The sequence below is a fragment of the Tasmannia lanceolata genome, unplaced genomic scaffold (assembly GCF_043159265.1).
Source record: "Tasmannia lanceolata isolate RefF3 unplaced genomic scaffold, GAP_Taslan_0.1 ptg000003l, whole genome shotgun sequence".
NCBI lineage: Eukaryota > Viridiplantae > Streptophyta > Magnoliopsida > Canellales > Winteraceae > Tasmannia > Tasmannia lanceolata.
The window spans coordinates 37,382,901-37,399,044 of NW_027518680.1; the positions used below are offsets into that span (position 1 = coordinate 37,382,901).

The 16,144-nt window shown below is 41.5% G+C and overlaps 1 protein-coding gene across 1 annotated transcript in view; it reads right to left on the bottom strand.

Annotated features, from left to right (window-relative positions):
• The window catches only part of LOC143854317 (CBL-interacting protein kinase 24-like), a 61,193-nt gene that overhangs the window by 19,021 nt on the left and 26,028 nt on the right, over positions 1 to 16,144 (bottom strand).

Here is a 16,144-nt window from a genome sequence, read left to right on the forward strand (position 1 = left end):
ACCTATGGATGGATCTTACCCACAGTTGAATATTGCGAAGTTTGATGGAACCAACTACTTACCTTGGAAAGTTGTCGTTGAGACATATCTCCTGGGTCGGGGCAAAGTCAGTTTTCTTCGCCAGGACCCCCCGTCTCTCAAGGATCCTTCCTATACTCGGTGGGAGCAGGAAGATGCCTTGATTCGTAGTCTTCTCTGGCTGAGCATGACTCCTGCCATTTCCTCTACTATGATACTCCTCCTGACTGCCAAGGAGATCTGGGATCACAATGCTATCACCTATTCTGGGGTTGAGAACCTCACCCGTATCTGTGCCACTTATTTTGAGTGGATGCGTCTGCAACGTGGTGACATGTTCCTTAAGACTCACTATGGGCAGTTTATCTCGTTATGTCAGCAGCTTGAGATCTTTCTCCCTCTCACTTCTGATGTGAATGTTCTCTGTCGACAACGAGAACAAATTCGAGTGGTGCACTACCTTGAGAGACTGGGTCCAGAGTTTACGCATCTTCGTCATCAAATTCTTGGCTCCGGCACTATTCCGTCGTTACGTGAGGCCTATTCTCGTACTGCATTGCCTTGGTGAGTCACCATCCAGCCTGCCCTCTGATAGTTCAGCTCTTGTGGCCTCTGATTATAGTGGTGGTTCTCAGCCACCCAGAAAAGGCGGCTCCTTCTCCAGAGCCCGTGGCCGTGTTGGCGGTGGACGTGGCCGTCCTTTTTGTACCCACTGCTAGCGTGACGGCCACCAGATCGAGACATGTTATACACTTCATCCAGAGCTTCGGCCAGCCCGATCCGCTCATCTCACCACTGCTGGCCATTCTGATATTGTGGCTTCTGCACCTAGGTCTACTTCAGCCGATGAGTCCTTCATCTTTACGAGGGCCGATTATGAGGAGTTGCAGCGTTTTCGACAGAGCGCTTCCCAGCCCACTGCGGGCTTTGCCCAGCCAGGTAGTTTACCCACGACTTTACTCTCTAGCTCCGGGTCCTGGATTATTGATTCGGGAGCCTCCAATCATATGACTGGTAACTCCTCAACTATCCTCTTTTTGATCTTTTTCCTCTGCCTCTCAAACCATTACCCTCGCTGATGGGTCCACTTCCCCCATCACTGGTATTGGTACAATATGTCCTCCTACTATTTCATTATCATCTGTACTGTGTGTCCCTAAATCTCCATTTAGTTTACTTTCTGTCAGTCAATTAACAAAAAATCTTCAGTGCTCCATCGCATTTTACCCTTCTTATTGTTTGTTTCAGAATCTTTCGACTGGGAAGACGATTGGATCGGGACGTGAGGTGGATGGACTTTAACGCCTTGACTGCAGCCCTTCTCCTACCGTTTTGCATGGCTCTGTTGATGCTTATCAGTGGCACTGCCGCCTTCGTCATCCTTCTCTCCAACGGCTTCAGCAGACTTCCTATGTTCCTTCTTCTGTCTCTTCTTTCCAGTGCAAGTCTAGTGAACTCGGGAAGCACCACCGGGTGTCCTTTCCTTCCCGAGTCATTAGTCGAGTTGATAGTCCTTTCCTTTTAGTTCATTCAGATGCATAGGGGCCCTCTAGGGTCGCGTCAAATAATGGATTCAAGTATTTCATAGTTTTTATTGATGATTATTCGCGTCAAACATGGGTGTATCTGTTGAAAGACCGCTCTCAGGTCTTCTCTGCTTTTCAAAATTTCCATATTATAATAAAGAATCAGTTTAATTGCAATATTAAATGTCTTCGTATTGATAATGCTAGGGAATTTTTCTCGAGTACTAATGGGTTTCAGGATTATCTTTCATCTAATGGGATTCTTCACCAATCCTCTTGTGCCTACACGCCGCAGCAAAATGGTGTAGCTAAAAGAAAAGTACGGTATTTACTTGAGGTTACTCGCACCATCATGTTTCAGATGCAAGTCCCTAAGTCCTTTTGGGGGAGGCGGTCTTAACTTCATGTTTTCTTGCGAATCGCCTTCCATCTTCTGTTTTTCGTGGATCCTCTCCCTTTCAGGTATTATACCCTCAGCAGGATCCATTTCCTCTCACACCTCGAGTTTTTGGGTGTGTCTGCTTCGTCCTTCATCTAGGTCCTGGTAGGGACAAACTCGATCCCAGGTCGGAACGATGTGTCTTTCTGGGTTACCCTCTAACTCAAAAAGGCTATTGTTGTTATGCCCCCCCCCCCCCCCCCCCATTGTTGTTATGCCCCCCCACCCCTCGCGCGCCTACGTCGATGGTTTGTGTCAGCTGATGTTATCTTCTTTGAGTCTGAGGCATTCTTTAGTCCTTCATCTGCAGCTATTTCCAGCCCCTTGGAACCTGGGCATCATTATCTCTTCCCCTGCTTCCTGATGCAGTTCAGATACAGTCACTGCCTCCTACTCTGGATGCTACGCCACCATCCTCTTCCATTTCGGTGGCTCCACCACCTGTTACCAAACAGTATCGGCGGCATCAGCACAAAGATGGACCTCCACCTCCACTCGAATAATCGCCTTCCTCTGTCGAGGTCCCTAACTTGCCTACTCAGGTATCTTCTTTACCCTCTTCTGTCATTACTTCTGACTCTCCTATTGCATCTCGCACTCGTTCCCGTTCTACAGCACATCCTATTTCTCACTTTGTTTCTTATGATCGTCTGACTCCTACTTTCCAAGCCTTTATGTCGTCCTTGCCTTATGTTGTGTTACCACAGTCATTATAGAAGGCGCTACAACATCCAGGCTGGCGCGTTGCTATGGATCTAGAAATGGGTGCACTACAATCTAACCATACGTGGGATCTTGTTCCCCTTCCTGCTGAAGCTCGACCAGTAGGCTGTCATTGGGTGTTCTCCATCAAGTATTTACCTGATGGGACAGTTGAAAGGTTGAAGGCCCGTCTGGTTGCTAAGGGCTATACTCAAACCTTTGGGGTTGACTACACTGAGACATTCTCACCAGTAGCGAAGATCCCTTCAGTGCGAGTTCTCCTCTCCATGGCAATTAATAATGGTTGGACACTACATCAGTTAGACGTCAAGAATGCCTTCTTACATGGCGACCTCCATGAGGAGGTTCATATGGAGCAGCCTCCAAGGTATGCTGCTCAGGGGGAGATGTCCTCCTCAGTTTGCCGCCTTAAGAAATCACTGTATGGCTTGAAACAATCTCCACGAGGGCTTGGTTTGGGAGATTGAGTAAGGCCGTTACGCGCTTTGGGCTTAGACAGTGTGCAGTTGACTATTCGGTATTCAGTCAGTCCCCCTGCAGGGTGCATTCTGTTGATTGTGTACGTTGACGAAATCATCATTACAGGTAGCAACTCAGGGGGAATACAGAGGTTGAAGACCTTCTTACAAAATTTGCTACAAAGGACTTGGGCCGCCTCAGATACTTTCTTAGGATAGAGGTGGTATATTCCTATCATGGGATATCTCTATCACAGAGCAAGTATGGACTTACAAAAAGAAACAGGAAATCTTGGAGTAAAACCTATATCTGCGGCTATGGATCCCAATGTAAAGCTTCTTCCTGGCAGGTATAGAAGACTGGTTGGTAAACTCATATACCTTACAGTCACCCGTCCAGATATATCTTATGCTGTAGGGGCGGTTAGGCAGTACATGAGCTCCCACGCACCTATGGACACCCCATTTTGACTGAACCCCTTTATACACCGTGTTTGATTAAAAACTCTTCATATCATTGAATTAGTGTCCCAAATTTTATCATAGGGTAGTTTAAGGTCCCAAGTAGGTCCCCGTAAAATTTCGTCAAAATCTGCCAAGAATTGCCTAATAAGACGAGCCGAGTTAGATTGTGCAAAAGGGGAGTGAAATATCCTGTAAGCCTTCCAGTTTTTACACTAGAGCATAAAGGGGTGCATTATCCCTATAATGTCGCCCATGAAAAGTTTTACTTGAAATTACCCATTTTTTTAGTTAAAACACAAAATATACATAAAACGGGCCGTCTTTTAAACTTAAGGGGTAAAATATTATGCCTAACATTTGGAATTTATTAGTGTCCCCTACAACTTTCAAATATTCAGCTTCCATTTGGATGGTGTATCATTTTTACTAGTTTTGCCATTTGGATAGATGCACTTCGGCGAGAACCGGCCGAAGTGCATAACTAATCAAATATTCCCTTATGTGTCCCCTACAACTTTGATGTGTATCATTTTTACTAGTTTTGCCATTTGGATAGTGTGATTTTTAATACAAATTTTCAGCTTCCATGTAGAATGCAAATGCATGCTTTTGATGCTTAATTCTTGCTTAGACTAGTTTGTGATAGATGAAATGAAATGCTTTGAATGTTTTGAGTTTAGTTTCTGATATTATACATGTTATAGGCTTTCACTCATGCTTAAGTTAATTGTTTTGAGTCTTGCTATGTTTGGATGCCTTGAATTCCATGCTTTGTGTAATGCTTTGTGATCCAAAAATGTTAAATGCATGCAAGTGGAAATCAAAACTGAAATGAAAGATGTGGAAATGATTAACTAAAAGATATTACGAGGCAAGCCCAGTTACATTAGAAAGTTACTCATAGGAGGCATAATTGGCCTCATTTATAAAACCCTCTCTAAGTTGACCCCAACTTGTACCCCCTACTAGTTGGAGACCAACTTGGTCTGTTAGTTGCTTATCCCTTATTTATCATTGCAAGGGCGATGGTAGGGATACTTGGAGCCAACCTTTGTGTCTAGGAGACTTGCCCAGTCTCACTAGCACCCTTGTTTATCTCTTTTGAGTTAGTATTCATTGTTTGACTCATTTGCACCCACTTTTAGAGTGTGAGACATTCTTTGATACATTTGCACCCACTTTTAGAGTGTGAGACATTCTTTGACTCATTTGCACCCACTTTAGAGTGTGAGACACTCTTTGACTTATTTACCCTCCCCTCTTAGAGTTGGTTGTCTAGGAATCCGTTTAATAGATTTTTAGTTTGTCCTTAGCTTAGGAGTTTGCCTTTTAGAGTTGTTGCCACTCCCCTTGAATAGAGACTTACTCAGTTGTATTAGAGCTAGACTTGGGATCTTATCCCTTTCATGTTCGGGGTTTCCCCTTTTAGCCTTAGGGTTTTGCCCTAGTTTGTTGTTGTGTTTGCATGTTCCCTTTAAGGGTGAAAACATTTAAAAGGCCAAAACATTGGAACATTTTAAAAATCTAAAAACACTTGAACATTTTAAAACTCAAAAAACATCAGAAACTCTTAAAAACTCAAAAACATAAGAAAGTTGAAACTTTAAAACATTGGAAAACTAGAAAATTTCATAGTTTTATGAGTGTAGTTAGGAAGTTTGTTTACGAACTACGTTGGGTTGATCCTCTTCCACGAGGTACGTAGGCAGCTTCGGATCTTTATCCTAAGTCTAGCCAAACTTTGTAAATAAAACTTCGTAAACCTTTAAAAATAAATCATATAAACCATTTTAAAACCTTGTTTTCGAAAAAATCTTCCTCTAGAGTTAGGATTTTATCCTAGATGTGTCGAGTGTTTTTGGTGTTTTGTGTTTGTGTTAGAGTTAGGAGTCTGTCCTAGCTAGGAGTCTGTCTTCGCCTCTGTCCGGTCAGTTGGCGATCAACATTGTTGACTGATGAGTAGAATAGGGTACGTTAGATAGCCCATCGTTTTTCCTAGGGTACAGCCTAGTGCAAATATGATGTAGGGCCCACCTGCATTAGTTTAGGGTTAACTTGCATTAGTGAGGACATATAGGGAGTCTTAAAATCCACAATTCAATTCAACTTAACTAATCGAATGCAAGAAGCTTTAAGAACAGGTCAAGTCTAGGATAGCAGTCCTAGATGTGTTAGGCATCATAGTTTAGAATAAGCGCGCAAAAACTACGTGGCCTTGATTACTAAAAAGGCGGGGATACGTAGGCGGCTTGGATGAACATCAGACTATCCAAAGATTCGGACCCGAAAAACAATTAGAGTCTTAGGATTTATTATCCTAGAGTCATAGGGATTTGTAGTCTGGTACTCTTTTGTATGTTTGATTGTTTTCTCTCTTTTGATATATCTCTTGTTGATTTTGGTTGTGTGACTTGTGGCTTGTTATGATTTCATGTATAGGGATATGTTAGTGTACTTTCCTCTGACATGTTGAGTGATTACTCTCTTTAGGTGATTCATATGCTTAGCTGTAGCATCAACAAGCATATTTTATCTAGCTTACTGCTTATTCCATGCTTAACTGTAGTTCTTTACTGATTTTAGTTTATTATCTCCTGATCACATGCTTAGCTGTAGCTTTTTACTGATTTCAATTTATTATCTCCTGATCACATGCCTACCTGTAGCTCTTTACTATTGCTGATTATTATTTTTGTTATCATCTACTAACATTTGCTCACTGTGCAGGTTTGTCTCTTTAGCTACAACCATGCATGTGTTTGTTTTCTGCTTTCTTAGATGTGATAAGATAGAATTAGATGAAATGTATAGAGACTGATATCAGGGTTATCTATTATCGGATAAACTCTAGTCTTCTCCGCCTCTTTTAGAGACGGTGGATTTTAGTGTTCATTCTAATGACAGATGATACTGTTTCCAACTCTTTTAGGTATGGATGTTAGATGTGATGCATAGAGATAGGTAGCAGGATTACCTGTTGTTGGATGGGCTCTAGTTTTCTTCGCCTCTTTGAGAGATGGCAGATTCTAGTATTCTTTCCAATGTCAGATGGTTCTGATATCAATTCTCTTCAGGATTTGGATGTTTTTTTATTTTTCTTTTGCCCATTCCCGAGTCATGCATGTTTAGGTAGACATTTTCTCGGAGATATTCATTCTCATTTCATATGATTTTCGCCCAAAACTCTTCAAAATTAATAAAATATGGCATAAGAGACGAGTGCGCTCGGGCGAGTTGGATGCCTAACACCTTCCCAACTCGCAATCAGGCACGGACCCTTTCTTCTTTGGTTATCCGTTGCAAGCAGAGCATTTGTTTTGGTTCCATGACCTATCCATGGATGGCGACTATTTCATAGTTTTAGGTACGTCTTGGTTTCAAGCCTTGCCCCCGGATCAAGGGGTATCTCTTATATCGCCATAGGGCATTTTATTTCGAGAGTTCTTTGGTAGAGCTCTCCTTCATGTGGAGATCTAAAGGACGGACGAGGATCTCGTTCCTCGCCGCCTCCTCAGGATCGGGGTCCACAGCACCTCACACTGGAATGCAGTAATTCAGATTCTTAAATACGCAAAAGGTGCACCTCGAAAAGGTCTATTATTCAAGAGACATGGTCATATGCGAATTAAAGGATTCTCTGATGCTGATTGGGCTGGGTCTCCTGCAAACAGGAGATCAACTACCGGGTACTGTACATTTGTACGAGGTAACTTGGTATCGTGGAAGAGCAAAAAGCAGGATGTCATTGCCAAGTCAAGTGCTGAGGGAGAACACAGAACGATGGCACACACGAGTACAGAGATTATCTAGTTGAGATCGCTTTATTTAAGATTGGGGTCGTATTTACTTCTCCTTCACAGTTGTATTGTGATAACAAGGCTGCTATCTACATTGCAATAAGTCCAGTCTTTCATGAACACACCAAACACATTGAAGTATATTGTCACTTCATTCGTCAGAGGATTCAAAAAGGAGATTTGTACTGTGTTTACTCGATCTACAGATCAGTTGGTTGATATGTTCACAAAGCCATTAAGTAAAGCAAAATTGAGTGATATCTGTAACAAGCTAGGAATGTATAATTTATACATTCCAGCTTGAGGGGGAGTGTTAGAATAAGTATAGTGCATTAAGGCATTATCGTCATTTTACATTCTCTACTTATTATAGAAATACTTTAGTGAGGTGGAGTCCTTCTCCTGACTCACTTTTCTTCTCTTAATCTTTCTCTCAACAGTATTATTCCACCAACAATTCCTCTTTAAATTCTAGTACATCTTAGTCCCTCCAGGATGGACTGAGTAGCGGGTCCGGTGTGCTTCATCAAGCAATCTCTCTTTAAGCCTTTCATCATTTGGAACACATAGTCGTCCTCGAAATCGTAAGGTTCCATCTGAAGCAACTTCAAAATCTGATTTTGTCTCATTTGACACAACCTTGAATTTTTCTTTTATCCTGACCTTGCGCTGCTTTAATATGCTGAATTAATTCTGGTATAACATCAACACTAGCCAAAGATGAAACTACCAGATGTATAACAAATCCAGTCGACTTTCGACTAAGGGCATCAGCCACTATATTAGCTTTTCTAGGATGATACTGAATACTAAAGTCATAGTCCTTTAGAAAACTCTATCCAACGCCTCTATCTTAGGTTCAAATCTTTTTGGGTGAAAATGTATTTGAGACTCTCATGATCCGAATATATAACCAATTTCTCCCCATCCAAGTGATGTCTTCAAATTTTCAAGGCAAATATGATTGCGACCAATTCTAAATCATGTGTGGGATAGTTCTTCTCATGATCCTTCAGCTGCCTTGATGCATATGCAATGAATTTACCATGTTGCATTAAAACGCATCCCAATCCAGTGTGAGAGGCATCACTATAGACTTCATAGCCACCATCGGGTGAGGGGAGTGTAAGAATTGGAGCTGTGCATAGTCGTCGCTTCAACTAATCTTCAGTCCAAGCAAACTTGACATTTTTCTTTGTCAATTTTGACAAGGGTGCAGCAATCTTAGAAAATCCTTCAACAAATCACCGATAATACCCTGCTAGTCCTAAGAAACTCCTGATTTCTGTCACCTTTGAAGGTCTTACCCAATTCATAACTACTTCGACCTTTGCTGGGTCAACCGATACACCCTCCTTGGATATAGTGCGCCCAAGAAAACCACTCGATCTAACCAAAATTCACAATTGGAAAATTTGGCGTATAATTGGTTATCTCGAAGTGTTTGCAAGGTGATATTCAAATGTTAATCGGGGAGTATATTAGGATGTCATCCACAAAGACCACAAAAAATTGATCTAAATAAGGCCAAAAATTCTATGCATCATATCCATAAATGCTGCCGGCGCATTAGTCAACCCAAATAATGAGTTCGGAAGGCAGTCTTTGAAATATCTTCTTCACGGATCCTCAACTGGTGATATCCTGTCTGCAAGTCAATCTTTGAGAATACTTGAGCGTCACAGAGTTGGCCAAACAAATCATCTATCCTTAGAGTGGATATTTGTTCTTCATTGGAACCTGATTGAGCTGTCTATAGTCAACACACAGACGAAGAGTCACATCTTTCTTCTTAACAAATAGGACCGGTGCTCCCCAAGGTGAGACGCTAGGTCAAATAAATCCCTGGTCTAGTAATCCCTGAATTTGAACTTTCAGTTCCTCAAGCTCAGTTGGAGCCATTCGATACAAAGCCTTAGAGATGAGTGAATTTCCAAGAATAACATCGATGGTAAACTCCACCATTTTTTTAGGAGGCAATCCCGGTAGTTTATCAGGAAAGACATCTAGATAATCCTTCACTATAGGTATGCTATCTAGATCAGGTGCTACTCCATCAACTTCTGTTATTGTGGCCAATACCACAGATATTCCTTCTAAGGGACACTTAGGCCACCAGAGGAATGTAAACAAATCTCTAACCCCTTCGATGGTCTAAAAATGACAACATTCTTATGACAATCTAGCATAGTGTGATGACGAGCAAGCCAATCCATTCTAAGAATAACGTCGAAAGAAAGCATATCTAATACTAGTAAGTCAGCTAGAAACTCCTGATCACCTATCACCACTGGGCATGATCTATGAATGTAACATGAATGCAAGATGGTTCCACTAGGAGTGGACACATATAAGTCATATTCTAGCATTTCAGGCACTAATTTCAATGAAATAGCAAACTTTGTAGAAACAAATCAATGTGTAGCTCTAGAATCTAATAAAACTTTAGCTTCTTGATGTGAGATAGACAAATACCTCCGATGACTGAGGGTGATGCTTGTGAATCCTGACGAGCAAGTGCATAGACTCGACCTTCAATCATCTATCGTTTCCCATTTTCCCTGTCTTGCTACTCCTTCACTTTAGGACAACCACAAACCATATGCCCTTTCTCTCCACATTTGAAGCATGCTCCTACTACCCATCTGCAATCATTGGTAGGATGATTCTTGCCACACCTTTCACACTTTGCAACAGGATTGGAAGTAGGGGTCTGTGGTGGTTGATTTCCAAACTTTCTCTTCCTACTATGATTCTGCCAGTTTCCTTACTTAATTGATTCAGGTCCAGCCGTAGGAGTCTTCATCTTCTTATCTCCCGCATTCTTATGGAACTCCTCATTTTCACTTTCCAATATCAGCGATCTGGAGTGTTCTGCGTGTAACCAGACAGCTCGCGATGTATCCAGGAACAGCATATGACTAGCAATCTTGGCTCCATACTCTAGCATAAAAGCGACTAAAGAAGTGTGGCCTCCTAACTCCACTTATCATAGGAGGAGTCCTTAGGACTTGGTGGATCCGAAGTGAGATAACTCAGCTTTACCTGGCCACGGAGATAAAGCTTAACAGATCGACTCCACGCAGGGTAGTTTGATCCAGCAAGTTTGATGGATGCCATAGAAGCTACAAAGAAAGAACCACGAACAGTAGAGGAAGTAGTAGGCGTTGTCATCGCAAACACCCACAATAAATCACAAGACCAAAGAACTGTCAATAAGCTGCAACCATGGTTTTAAATTTCGACCGAAATCAGAAATTTCGGATTTCGGTGGGGACCGAAACCGAAATTTGGCGAATTTTCAAATTTCGGCCTTTCCCAAATTTCGGCAGAAATTTCGGAATTTCGGCCGAAATTTCGAGAAAATGCCATTTTTATTTTTATTTTAAAATGTGTTAAAAAAATTTGTCCGAAATTTTGAAGTGAAATACCAAATTTCAGCCCGAAATTTTGGATTTCGGCTCCGAAATTTTGGATTTCGGCTCCGAAATTTCGAACTGAAATACCAAATTTCAGCCCGGATTTCGGTGGGGTCTGAAATCGGTGCCGAAACCGAAATTTAAAACCTTGGCTGCAACAACACTAACAAATGACAATGATCCACCAACAAGTCACCCAATCAACACAATAACATGAACAATCTGACGCGGATCCAATAATATAAATAACATCAACCAACAACATAAATTTTCTCAACAACCAACTCGAATCCAATAACTTCAAGCAACCAACGATCAACAGATTCTCATCCACGATCAGTGCCAAACAACCATCCACCAAACAACAACCACATCCACTAGTAGCACAAACAAATAACCACCTAATCACTGCCAGCAACAACGAGGCAACCAACATCTACCAGTATCAACAAACAATTCTCTCAGACATTTCATCAAAGAGGTGGTGTGCACTTATCAACAGCAACTACAAACCAACAATCTGCCAACAACCATCCAGCATAAATCCACACGAAAGTCACGAATGAGAGAACCAACAAATGCTGTCACATACATCAAGACGTGGTTCCGAGGAAAAAAGAGTCGACACCACAAAAGAAGCGCATCACCAAGAGAGAGGACGCACCAAAAAATCAGCCTGGAACTACCAACGGGATAAAAAATGATAAGAATGGATGTTTAGGACACGAATACGAAGGGACATAAAGGTGTTAAAAGGAAGTTTAGGAACTGATTTGTAGAGTTTAGGATAATAGGGTTAGAGTTTGAATGAAAAATATCGAAGGATAGATGGTTTGGGTGGGGGCGACAATAGGGTATGTGTATGGGAGGATGTCGTTTGAGTTTATGGGGAGAAAATTTTCAAAAATATGGTGTATGGTAGGGTCGGTTAGGATGGGGGATGGGATTGGACAAGAAACTCGAAAGGAGAATGGTAATATGGTACGGCTAGGGTTATGGGGTGAAAAACCCAAAAATAGTTAAGAGTGGTAGGGGCGGCTAGGGTTACAGTCATACTTATAAATTTCGTTTCGTTTCATCCGAAATTTCGGATTTCGTCCGAAATGGACGAAATTTTGAATTTCGTCCGAAATTGGCTATAACGGCTAGTTTGACTGTTTTTTGCAGAAATTACATCAATGCCCCTGTAACGGCTCTTTTGGGTTTTTGACCATTTTAGCCTCTAAATGTGACCGTTTATAGCTGTTGGGAAGGGTATTCTAATCATTTTTACTTGCACAAACAATAAAAAACTCTATAAATAGCATTTCCCCTACCTTCTTCTCCTCCACCTTCACATAAGTGATTCTCCTTCTCTTTTCTACTTTCACTTACACTATCTATTCTTATAAATTTCCTACAAGTCTACACTCTTCTTCAACTCAATCCAAGTCCATTTTGGAGCAAGGGGATGGCCTACCTTCAACTTACAACTACAAGAACTATTTCCTAAGGCTTGCAAATTACAAGTTACACTACAAATTTCGAGTGAAGGCTTACAAGTTACACTACAAATTTCAAGTAAGGGAAGGCTAATATTATCTTATGCTCTTCAAATCAAATTCAACCTCAAGGTTCTCTTTATTTCTTTCAATTTCCTTTCTTTTATTTCTTACTTCATTTGTCCCCTTCTACTTCATTTTTTGTAATTTATTTCAATTTTCTTTCTTCTATTTCATTTTTCCCCTTCTTCTACTTCATTTCAGAATGAGTGGGTCGGGCTCGGACCTTCTGCAGGAGCATCCTCTATTGGTTCGGCACCCGCTAGATCGGATGACCCGGCATGGGCTTACGGTACATTGGTTCCGGGTCAAAAAATAAAGTAACTTGCATATTTTGTGGCAAAGTTATATCGGGTGGAGGTATAACCCGCTTGAAAGAACATTTAGCGGCTGTTCCTGGTTAAGTAGCATCATGCAAAAAAGTGACTGAAGATGTAAAATATCGAATGAAGCAACTTTTAGATGCAAAGAGAAAAGAAAGGGCTAGGATGAGCCTACCCAGAGCAGAGGTTGGAGGTTTTTATGGCACACCAGACGAAGAAGAAGAGCAGGATGAATAAGACATTGGCACACAATTGCCTCAACGAAAAGGTAAGGAAGTTCTTGTAGAACCGAGTGGTACAAAAAGGAAGAAGAAGGGAATCACAGGACGGATCAGGAATTTCTTTGCACCACGAACAACCCCTGGAACCCAGCCACGAATTAAAAGTGCTTTGGCTACCAAAGAAACAATGGATAGAGCAGACATGGCGGTTGGCATGCTTTGCTATGATGCCAATCTCCCTTTCAACGTTGCCAATTCACCTTTCTGGCAACCTATGTTTGATGCTGTGAATGCCGTGGGTTCGGGTTATAAGGCACCTACTTATCATGCTTTAAGGGGTTCCATTTTGAAGAATACAGTGGATGAGGTAAACAACTCCTTGGAGGAGATTAAGATGTCATGGAGATACACTAGCTGTAGCATTATGGCAGATGGATGGACAGACACCAAACAACGTTCCTTAATCAACTTTTTGGTGTACTGCCCTAAAGGAGTCATATTCCTCATATCCGTTGATGCATCTGGCATAGTGAAGAATGCCGATGAATTATACAATATCTTCGAAAAGATTGTCGGAGAGGTGAATCCGAAATATGTGGTGCAATTTGTAACTGACAGTGAGCCAAGTTACAAAGCTGCTGGGAAAAGACTAGAAGCCGCGTTTGGTACATTCTTCTGGACTCCGTGCGCAGCTCATTGCTTAGATCTCATCTTGGAGCATCTGTGCAAACCGACTGTATTTCCTCACATAGCAACCACAATTGAGAGGGCTCGGACGATTACAAAGTTCATCTACAACCATGGAAGCCTCTTGAATTTGATGAGGAAGAAGTTCACAGGTGGGAAGGAGTTGTGCCGCCCTGCTGCAACCAGATTTGCTACAAATTTCATTAGCATACAAAGTCTGGTGTTGAATCGGAAAGCACTTCAGCAGATGTTTGTGTCTGATGAGTATAGTACTAGTAGGTTTGTCCAACACCCACTGAGTGAAGGGGTAGTTAGTATTGTGTTGGATAAATCTTTTTGGGACCAATGCAAGTACATTCTAAACATCAGCGAGCCTTTAGTGAGAGTGCTGCGTTTGGTAGATCGGCAGGACAAACCGGCGATGGGTTACCTATATGAGGCCATGGATAAGGCCAAAGAGAACATCAAGGAGAGGTTGAAGAGAAAATCATATTACATGCCCATCTGGAGGATCATCGACCAAAGATGGGATAGGCAACTCCACAGTCCCCTCCATGCAACAGGATATTTTCTTAACCCTGCTCTCTTTTTCACTCCTACCTTCTCTAGGCACAGTGAAGTAACCAGACTTGTTGGCATGCATCACTCGACTGGTACCTGATGAAGCTACACAAGACCTCATCACCAATCAGATTGAGGATTATCGAGAGGCTAAGGGTATGTTTGGAATGAAGCTTGCAATCTGCAACCGAACGAAGTTGGAACCAGGTATATTTGAGTTGTCTGTTTAATTAAGTATAATTCATTTTAACTTTCACTTTCTCAACAAATAATGCTTTACTATTTGTTACTTTACCGTTGCATGGTGGAATCAATTCGGAGGTGACGTGGAAGAATTACAGACCTTTGCGATCAGAATCCTCAGTCAGACCTGCAGTGCGACTGGGTGTGAAAGGAATTGGAGCACCTTCGAACACATGCACTCTGCAAAGAGAAATAGGTTGGAGCACCAGAGATTAGATGACTTGGTGTTTGTCCATTACAATCTTAAGTTTCGAGAAAGGTATACAACGTAATATAATGTTTTCAACTCTCACCTCATCACTTTAAGCTTTTAAGTTTAACCTTTGACATTAAACTTAATGTTTTCCTTTTCAGGGACTTGTTGAGGAAATCATCTACCACTAGTGACCCTTTGAGCATAGACCATCTGGATGTCATGATAGATTGGGTTGCAGAAGAAGGAGATGTCATATTCACGCCGGAAGACATTGGGTGGGAAAATCTTGAAGCACCTACTGCTGTGGTTGGGGCCGGGGACGACGACGACGACTTTCTCATGCCTTTTGAAGAAGATGTCCCTACTGGTGGTCCAGGTGGTGATGACGACGACGAAGAAGAAGACATTGAGTATGATCATCCGGGTTATGATGACTGAGAGTTGTTGCTACTAGCTATTGTCTATGTTTCACTTTCATGTATCTCTTTTTTTTATGTTTTTCTATGTATCAGACTATCAGTTGGACTTGTGCAAGACTTTATGTGTTTAAGTAATGAATATGCCTTTTGGGACACATATTTTGGACTATTTATTAGTTTTTCATCTTTTTCTATTGATTTTTTATTTTTTTTGGATTTTTCTCATATTTTTTAATATACTTTTTGTGTGAACGAAAAGTTTCGACCGAAATGCACCGAAATGACCGAAATCCCACCAAAATTTCGTTTCGATGGCCAAAACGAAATGGCGACCGAAACGGAATTTACAACTATGGTTACAGTTTGTAAAACTTGAAGAAGATGATGGTGGTATGATGCGGCTAGGGTTAGGGTTTGTAAAACTCGAAGAAGATGATGGTGGTAGGATGCGGCTAGGGTTAGGGTTATGGTTTTGGGATTCTAGTAATCATATCTTCGTCTTCACGGAGGAAATTCTTGATTTTCAACCTGTCGCTCTGATACCATGTTACATTTAATGGAAGAGATGAAAGAGGTAAAGAGAAGAGAGGAGAGAATAGATGGAGAATACGGTGAGAAGAAAGAATTGTTCACTCTCAAACACGAAAATATATGTACATATATAGATATATGTGTTGTGAATAGGGTTACATGAAAGGACAGAAATACCCCTCTACTAAGGAGGTCGTGTAATACGACTAGGGGTGGCAATGGTTCGGTTTAGGTTCGGTTTGACCCCCAAACCGAACCGAACCGAAATTTGAATCGGTTTGGTTTTACCGAACTGAAACCGAATTTTCGGTTCGATTCCGCCAATTTTTCCACCCCTTACTCGTAATCATTGGAAATATTCGGTTTCGGTTCGGTTTGATCCCCAAACCGAAATTTGAATCGGTTTGGTTTAACCAAACCGAAACCGAATTTTCGGTTCGGTTTTGGCTCGGTTCCGGTTCGGTTAGGCCAATTTTGCCACCCCTAAATACGACCACTCTCAACAATTATTTTTCAAGTTTTAAATGCACTCTTTCTTGCATTTCCAAAAAAAAATTGACTAAAAGGAAACCCGTAG